Source organism: Penaeus vannamei, chromosome 34 (genome assembly GCF_042767895.1).
Source record: "Penaeus vannamei isolate JL-2024 chromosome 34, ASM4276789v1, whole genome shotgun sequence".
Classification (NCBI taxonomy): domain Eukaryota; kingdom Metazoa; phylum Arthropoda; class Malacostraca; order Decapoda; family Penaeidae; genus Penaeus; species Penaeus vannamei.
In genome coordinates this window covers 14022438-14030974 of record NC_091582.1, presented here as the reverse complement: position 1 = coordinate 14030974, position 8537 = coordinate 14022438, and the positions used below count along the sequence as shown (strand labels likewise).

Sequence of the window (8537 nt, the reverse complement as noted above, 5' to 3'; positions counted from 1 at the left end):
TGATTAATGGTTAAAATAAATGTGCCAGACATCTAAGGTCATATAGCACTATAGGAAGGTATAGTAAAGGGGGATGTCAGGTGATAGTTGCATATGTGTCAACTATCTATAGTAGTGTTGAGAGGTTGAAGATGAGGGAAAAGGTTATGGTGGTTTAGGTAAGGGAGTTAGATCAGGTGAAGGATATTTATGTGTCTGAGGAAGGAGAACAGGTTGTCAAGGCAGAAGCTGTGGGATTCTGTAAGGATGTCTGATATGTTAGGAGGTCTGTAAAGGGAGGATAGGTGTGGAAAAGCAAAGGTACGTGCTGTATTAGAGCGTGGACAGGACAAGAGAATGTGTGGAACTGAAAGAGGGACGTTACATAGAGGCCATAGTGGCGGGTCCGTGTGTGACATTAGGTGTGTGTTAGGCGAGTGTGGCCAATACGTAAGCGTGCAAGGGCCATCTCCCGTCTATTCCTGTAAAAAGGAGCTGACCAAGAGATTGATGGTTTTACAGTATGTAATCTATTGTTGTGGAGGCTTGACCAGAAAGGTTGCCATCGGGTATACAAGAAGGTTTTAAAGTGGGGGTAATAATCCGTAGCTGGAATATGTGAGAAAGCGTAGTTGAGGTGATGTGGACACTGCGGCATGTGTGCAAGAGGTTCTGCCTGTTCATTGCCAGGGATTCCAACGTGGCTGGGTACCCAGCAAAATCTGACAGATTTGTGATGTGTGGATAGATAAGCCAACCAGTTCTGGATTTTACAGACAAGGGGATTGGTTGAATGCATAGACTTTATGAGGGTTAAAGAGTTACGGGAGTCAGTAAAAATAGTGAAAGAGGATAATGGGGATAAGTATATATGTCTTAAGGCAAATAGGAGTGCATACAGTTCTGTAGTAAGGACACTAGAGTCAGGAGGGAGGGTGTATTTGAAAGTGCAATTTGGGAAGGTTACTGCGAATCCAGCTCCTGAGATGGATTTGGAACCGTCAGTGTAAACATGAATGCTGGAGGAATGAATGAAGACATGGTCAAGGAAATGAGTGAGAAGGATAGAGGGGGGAATATCTGATTTTGGTGGGTCAGGGAAAACTGAGGAGCAAATACAGGGCTTAGGTATAAGCCATGGAGGAATGGAATGGACAGAAAGTGGGAGAGGTCGGAGGTGAGGAAAGGGGGAATGGGAGATGAGAGTATCCATGCGTACGGGGAGAGGAGTTGGTAAACATGGAGAAGAGGTAAAAGTAGGAAACAAGGATTGTGGAATAGTTAGTTTGGTAAGGGAAAATTGGTGAAATCGAGCACAGCATCGGAGAGAGAGAAGGGCTTGACATCGAGAGAGGGATGGCATGCCAGATTCAGTATATAGGCTCTCAACTGGAGAGGAGCAAAAAGCGCCTAGGGCTAAGCGGAGACCACTGTGGTGGATTGTATCAAGGTGAGCACGAAGGGAGGTTGAGGCAGAGGAGTAGATATGGCATCCATAATCTAGAGTAAAGAGGATCAAGGTAACATGACGATGGAGGAGAGTTTTGCGATCTGAGCCCCAGGAGATGTGTGAAAGAGTTTGTAAGATTCGGAGGCGGCATTGAGCTTTTTCTTTGATGTACAATATATGGTCTCGCCAGGACAATTTGGAATCAAATATAACGCCTAGGAATTTGCAAGAAGAACGGTATTGGAGTGGAGCATTATATAAGAAGAGCGGAAGTTTGGGGACTGTATGTGAGCCAGAGAAAAGGATGGGGAAAGATTTGGAGGTAGAAAAGTGAAAGCCATGGTTAGTGGCCCAAGAAGTTACTGAGTGTTATTGCATACTGAAGGAATTGAAAGAGATCTGGTATGGATGTGCCAGATGCTTAGATGGTTAAATCATCAACATATAGTGATGCCCGGGATCTTGGTGGTAGGACAGAGACTATGTCATTTACAACAAGAAGGAATAAAGTGGTACTAAGCACACTTCCTTGTAGGACGCCTTCAAATTGACGAAAGCATGATGACGTGGAAGAGGCAATTTTGACCTGGAAAGTATGTTTAGAAAGGAAAGATTTAATGAAAACACCTATGTTTCCACGTAAACCTATGAAGGACAAATTGTTGTAGGATATGGTACCGCCATGTGGTATCATATGCTTTTTCTGGATCAAAGAATATGGCTAATACGGATTCATCGCGTGCAAATGCAGATGTAATATATGTCTCGAAATGGACAAGTGGGTCTGTTGTACTTCAGGCACAGCGGAAACCAAACTGGGAAGGCGAAAGGAGATTACGAGATTCCACATTAAGCAAAAGTTAACAATTTGTTCTAGTAGTTTGCACAAGCAGCTAGTAAGAGCTATGGGGCAGTAATCTTGGGGTAGGGTACCCGATTTATTGGGTTTTAAGAAAGGTAGGATAAGAGCATCTCGCCAATTTTGACCTGGAAAGTATGTTTAGAAAGGAAAGATTTAATGAAAACACCTATGTTTCCATGTAAACCTATGGAGGACAATTGTTGGAGGATATGGTACCGAAATGTGGTATCATATGCTTTTCCTAGATCAAAGAATATGGCTAATACGGATTCATCGCGTGCAAATGCAGATGTAATATATGTCTCGAAATGGACAAATGGGTCTCCTGTACTTCAGGCACAGCGAAAACCAAACTGGGAAGGGGAAAGGAGATTACGAGATTCCACATTAAGGGGACTGTCCCTGAAAATGGCCACCTTTCCCTACTCTATACATCATAAAAAAATATCGGTTAGAGATAACTGATTGATTCTTTTTGCATGCTATAGAGTAAAGAATTGCGCTCCGTTATATATATAAATTTTAACTTTGCTCCCCCATTGGGGGGGGGCACCCCCCAAAAAGTCGAAAAAAATCGTTTTTTTTTTGGTATGTCTTCGGTACATCCCAACTATCAGAGCTCTTTACAGAATATTCCCCCCAAAATACTAGTGTTAGATCAACTATAGCCTATAGCCATGTAAAAGGCCGAATTTTGAATTTCCTTTTTTTTTTGGCGGGGGACAGCTTGACATAAAAAATACTTTTTTATTTATTTTTCAGCATTAAAATATTATTATTTTTTGATTAAGGCAAAAATTCAAAAATCGGCCTTTTACATGGCCTTGGGACGCCGAGGATCTAGTGAAAGCAACAAACTGCATTTGGATCGCATGAAAATTACGTGAGTTGGGATGTACCGAAGATTCATAAAAAAATGACGGAGCTACGGCGTTTTGTATTTAGCACCTTGCCAAAGTTCGTTATCTCTGTTATTTTTCTCTGAATCTAATGATATTACATATCAAAAAAATGCTTTATTTAGTGTACTTTGCAATGCAATGATTACCAAGTCAATAGGAATTTTCATGTTCAATAGGGACACTATTCTGTAAAGGTATGTCACTTTTTTCTTTTTTTTTTCGTTGTTCATAAAAGTTGATATTTTCGTGTGAAAAGCTTAATAAATGCATTTTACCATAGAGACTACTAATCTAAACCAGATAAAAACCTTTAATTTTTTTTTTTCCATTTTATTTTTATTTTTTTATTTTTTTTTTTTTTTTAAGAAATGGGGAACTGTGGATGGCAACATTAGTACAAAATCATTCTAATTATAAAGTCCTGGCATGAATACAACATGGTTCATTTTTGAGAATTTCAAAAGCATATGAATTCAGTGCATTGAATTCGAGAACTTACGAAAATCGGGGGTGGGGTGGGGAGATGGTCACTGGGTGTTTATAATTTTCGAGGAGGATCATATGTACGTGAACGCACGCACATAAAGTTAAAAAGATTAATCATCATCATTTAGTAGGCCTACATTGACTTTCATATCTAAATAATAAAATATATTAGTTATCCCTCTCATACCATTTTCTTTGATAATTGTCAATATTAACAGATTGCAAAGGAGAACAAGTGTACAGTTTATGATTAGCCATTTGCACCCATTATCTTTACTAAGAAGTGCATAAAATAATGCAGACGCCTAGGTGTTGTAGGATATTTGCCAATTTATGGTGCCTAAGACTTACGGTAACGTCTAAACATATTCATTTTTATCGGGAACGCACGAAACGGATGCGACAGGGGGGGGAGGGGGTTAAATTAAGATAGTTAGCGTATAGTATAGGTATATGGATGAGGAAACTACCAAACGAGTATTAACCGCCTGCTATGGCTCGTTGTCTTGCAGCCGGCGTGCGAGTCCCTCAGCACCCGGAGAGGTACGTCGCTATTGAGCGCCCAGGTACACCTATGTGGACTTTTGCTTGCGGCAATCGTGCATAAGGCATTTAATTATGACATTGCGCATAGATATGAGTTCGTGAATGTTCAAGGAACACTTTTATACCAATATCAGGAAAAAATTATATCACCGTGATTTATGACGAAATATTTTGTGAAATATATCTAAAAAAAAATGTATGTTTTGTGTCCTTTTACACACGAAATATGCTTTGATCGAGACTCCCTGGTAATATGTTTTAGTTTACGTGGTAATATATACGTATATCACATACGAAGCACTAATGTTTAAAAATAGCCTTATAAGGAAGGATTGAAATATTTCCGTTACATTTTGCTAAACGGTCGGTACATCACAGCAGGGGGCAATTTGAATTGATTTGAAATTGGTAGTTACCGTTGTAAAGACCAATTCAATACGAATGTTGCCTAAATGTCAGATTTTTAAACTTCGGATGTATAAGCGAGATACAGATTATTTCATGTTGAAGATGATAGTACTCAGTAATACCTGCTCTGAAATAAAAACTATATGGAATTTTGAGATCGGTTGTATGCATAGTCTTCGTCTGGCGTTCAAAAAGCTATCGCATCCGTTTCGTGCGTTCCCGATAAAAATGAATATGTTTAGACGTTACCGTAAGTCTTAGGCACCATAAATTGGCAAATATCCCACAACACCTAGGCGTCTGCATTATTTTATGCACTTCTTAGTAAAGATAATGGGTGCAAATGGCTAATCATAAACTTTACACTTGTTCTCCTTTGCAATCTGTTAATATTGACAATTATCAAAGAAAATGGTATGAGAGGGATAACTAATAAATTTTATTATTTAGATATGAAAGTCAATGTAGGCCTACTAAATGATGATTAATCTTTTTAACTTTATGTGCGTGCGTTCACGTACATATGATCCTCCTCGAAAATTATAAACACCCAGTGACCATCCCCCCCCCCCCCGATTTTCGTAAGTTCTCGAATTCAATGCACTGAATTCATATGTTTTTGAAATTCTCAAAATTGAACCACCATGTTGTATTCATGCCAGGACTTTATAATTAGAATGATTTTGTACTAATGTTGCCATCCACAGTTCCCCATTTCTTCAAAATAAAAAATTAATAAAAAATAAAATGGAAAATAAAAAATATTTTTTTTTTTAAAGGTTTTTATCTGGTTTAGATTAGTTGTCTCTATGGTAAAATGCATTTATTAAGCTTTTCACACGAAAATATCAACTTTAATGAACAACGAAAAAAAAAAAAAAAAAAAGTGACATACCTTTACAGAATAGCGTCCCTATTGAACATGAAAATTCCTATTGACTTGGTAATCATTGCATTGCAAAGTACACTAAATAAGCGTTTTTTTTATATATAATATCATTAGATTCAGAGAAAAATAACAGAGATAACGAACTTTAGCAAGGTGCCAAATACAAAACGCCGTAGCTCGGCCATTTTTTTATGAATCTTCGGTACTTCCCAACTCACGTAATTTTCATGCGATCCAAATGCAGTTTGTTGCTTTCACTAGAGCCTCGGCGTCCCATAGCCATGTAAAAGGCCGATTTTTGAATTTTTGCCTTAATCAAAAAATAATAATATTTTAATGCTGAAAAACGCATTCAAAAATAGTTCTCTATGTCAAGCTGTCCCCCGCCAAAAAAAAAAGGAAATTCAAAATTCGGCCTTTTACATGGCTATAGGCTAGAGTTGATCTAACACTAGCATTTTTGGGGGAATATTCTGTAAAGAGCTCTGATAGTTGGGAAGTACCGAAGACATACCAAAAAAAAAAAAAGCGATTTTTTTCAACTTTTTGGGGGGTGTCCCCCCCCAATGGGGGAGCAAAGTTGAAATTTATATATATAACGAAGCGCAATTCTTTGCTCTATAGCATGCAAAAAGAATCAATCAGTTATCTCTAACCGATATTTTTTTATGATGTATAGAGTAGGGAAAGGTGGCCATTCTCAGGGACGGTCCCCTTAATGGAAGGAAAGTGTGGGGAAAAGTGAGAGCCACTACTGACCTGGCTGAAATAGTTGCCCAGTTTATTAGCTACTTTGACAGGCTCAGAGATGAGAGTATCTCGAATATGGAGGAAGGGTGCATGATGAGGGGGATGTTTGCATGATAATTTATGGATCCGTCGCCAAACAGCTGAAATACATGTAGAAGTAATTGAGCTATTTGTTTTACTGTTTCTAATTGTATGGCAAAGATGGGCAGATGCTCTTTTAAAGGAAATAAGGGCTGATAGCTGGTGAGGGGTGCCTCGTTTGTAGCGATAGCCGTTCCAGGCTGCTCGTTTAAAGCGAAGCACTTTGGTGCAATCAGAATTTCACCATCGAACACATTTAGAGGTATAAGGTCTCGAAGTTCGAGGAATGGCTGAATAGGCAGCTCTTAGGATCGTGGTTGTAAAACATTGTAGCATATCTGAAATGGACAGAAAGGGGTGTGGAGGGATAGGTATCGTAGAGAGTGAAGTGAAAGTACGCCAATCAGCTCTATCAACGCACTAGTGTGGAGGATTAGGAAGTGGTACATATGAAGTAGGAGAAAGGAGTACTGGGTCATTATAGGGGAAGTGGTCTAGAACTGACCAATGGAAATCTAAATGTAAAGTAGGAGAGCATAGAGAGAGGTCAAGGCATGAAAAGGATTGCATGCGCATGTCAAAGTGTGTGGGGCAATCTGAATTAAGAATAATTAGGTTATTTGTGAAGAGGAAGCGTTCTAGAGATCGGCCTCGGGAGTTGGTAGTAGAGTCACCCCACAGAGTGTGGCGGCAGTTGAAATCACCAACTACAAGGAAATGTGGTTGGAGTTGGGAAATTATTTTCAAAGGCAAAAAAGTCAAAGAAGTAAACTGAAATCACTGTGATCCAGCGGCAAAGAAAGATGCGAATAACTGTGCACAGGACAGTAATTTGTATGGGAGGTATGACATAAGGTGTTTTATGATGGATAATTATAGACAAGATATAAAGGGAGTATGGGGAAGAGATAAAATGGCAATTGGGAATTGGAATAGGAGAATGTGTGAGTAAAATCTCTTGGAGGCAGATATTAGATGGATTATAAGAAGCAAGGATATGACATAGGTCTGGTCTATGAGAGCAGACACCGCGAATATTCCAATGTAGGAGAGCTATTTCTTAGTTGATTTACGAGTGATAATGCATGCAGTATGTGTTGGGGAATTTGAAGGGGAAGGAGCTAGGGGGTGTAAAGGAGGGGTATTAAGAGGTAGGGAATCTGGGGAAGGGCATTGTTGTGACATGAGTGATTCCCGTGTCTGCAGAAAGATTTTCTGCACACAGAGAGAAACAGATCTGTTTCCACAAGATGATTTTCACGCTAAGCAGCATGGATTTTTTTCATTTCTACAACCACTTCGATTATACAAACATATATCACTAACAAAGGGAATGTTTACCTTTAACATGGCTTTCTAATAATTTCTTGTGGTAATACCAATAGTCAAATTGGTAAATCCCTTCAGAATTATGAAATAAAAAATGCTTTGGATTAATTCCCATACACAGCAAGAAAATACCATTCTTCAACTCACTTATTTCATTATATGTAGTAAAGTCAGTATTAAAAAGACAAGTACATACTACATACTCCTTACCTTAAGCATTCAGGTGGAGCAACTCTCCTCTTTAACTCTTCCTGTGTTACTGTTATCCTTTGTTGTTCCCTCCCTACCATCAACAAGGCTGGTACCCAAAACACAAGTTCTGCGGAGAAATTCTCTTTTCAATGTGGATAATTACATTTCCTATCACTACATGAATGGTCTTTAGATATGGTAGATTTCCCGTCTGATCACATATTCAATAAGATTTCAAGGTCGAGGCCAAACACAAATAGTAATAATGATGGTATAAAGTGTATGAATTAGTTCTGTTAAAATATATTCAAGTTTATAACATGTAAAGCATGTTAACAATATTTATATCATCAAATCTATTCTCGTGTGAAGAGAAGGAATCTAATGATCATGTTAGTCTTAAACACAGCTGATAATCTTGATGTGATATTCCTGATAGCAAGGAAGGGCATGAAATATATTGAAGAAATTAGATGGTAAAACAGGCTGAAGGAAGAATAGAGAGCAAAAAATTAGTAAAACCAGAAAAAAGGCTTAAAATTGACTAATAAAACTATCGATGTGCCAACCATCTTTGAAAGTCTACAGACCAACATACCAACTTATATAAAACTCTCCAGGAATTTAACCCATCCTTCCATAAAATCTCCATGAGTTCACATC

The 8537-nt window shown here is 38.5% G+C and overlaps 1 long non-coding RNA gene across 1 annotated transcript; it reads right to left on the bottom strand.

Moving 5' to 3' along the window:
- Positions 1-5481: 5481 nt before the first annotated feature.
- Positions 5482-8222, bottom strand: LOC138868062 (uncharacterized). The gene is made up of 2 exons (XR_011399941.1): positions 7893-8222; positions 5482-7754 (listed from the first exon to the last, which is right to left on the bottom strand). It is a non-coding gene; the product is annotated as an uncharacterized lncRNA (long non-coding RNA).
- Between the last annotated feature and the right edge of the window lie 315 nt (positions 8223-8537).